The following is a 1,111-nucleotide window of genomic DNA, read 5'->3' as shown; positions in this document are numbered from 1 at the left end:
TTACCGTACACCTTCCACTCTGGGTTTGGCTCCACAGAATATTTCCATCATTCCCGAGTGGAACTGCAGCGACGTTCCAGAACCGATCTCTCCCCTCCCTCACTCCCTATACCCCCCACCACCACCACCACCACCACACTCCCTCCTCCTCCTCCTCTTATCCAGCTCCCCCCACCCCCCAGCCTTCAAGTTCAGATTCCTGCCGTGGAATTGGAATCCTCCGGTATAGACCCCCCCCCCCCCCCACCCGAGTCAGCTGTTTGTGTCTGCCGACATGATTGAGCCATTTGGCAGTGACATCTTTTCAATGACCTCCAGCTAGGATGGGGTGAGGGGTGTTAGAGAGGAAAAAGAGGAGAGAGAGAAAAGGGGGAGATGGGGAGGAGGAGAAGGAGTTGGACTTTAGAAGCTGCATCATGGAATGCACAGTTCCCTCAGCTGTTCTGTCCTATAATTCAAAATCCTATAATACATTATATTGTCCTCATAGAATCATTTAACAACTGCACTGTTGATTATTCCACAGCTATACCCAATGAGGTGCCAGCACTTCCAAAGCAGTACAGGGTGAAGGGTTAGTTCATATTTTGTGCATTTTGATACAACCAGGTGTGATTTTTGTCAACCTGCCTATTGAAATCGCACCATAAAAAATGTCAAATCAGACTGACCACCAGTCATCACCCTTGATCAAATAAGATCAATCCTATAGTATTGTAGGATCAGATTAGAAAATGGATGCTGAGAGACCTTGTACATTGTACATTGTAACATGTATCATCTGGTGTGACTCATTTTACATAGTGTTCTGCTGTCACAATGACAGCAGAACATGACAAGGAGCGATATGAAACTGTGTAGGAATTTCTATTAAGTTTGCCTTTAAATTAGCTTAATTAAACCCTATATACTAAGTTGACCAGAGTACCCCAGGCCCAGGGCTCTATACTAGATCCTGTAATATTTTCCTCAACACCAAATCTCGCCAAATGTTCGCCCTAGCATAGGGACAGTAGGGGTCAAGTAAGCCAAAGCCAACAATTGCCATCGTTTTCTAATTTCAGTAAAGGCATCTGTGAATGCAAATATACACCCTTGAAATCTAAAATGC

This window comes from Gymnoscopelus microlampas (assembly GCF_963454915.1).
Source record: "Gymnoscopelus microlampas genome assembly, chromosome: 18".
NCBI classification, from domain to species: Eukaryota; Metazoa; Chordata; class Actinopteri; order Myctophiformes; family Myctophidae; genus Gymnoscopelus; species Gymnoscopelus microlampas.
Note: the sequence above shows the minus strand (reverse complement) of the source record.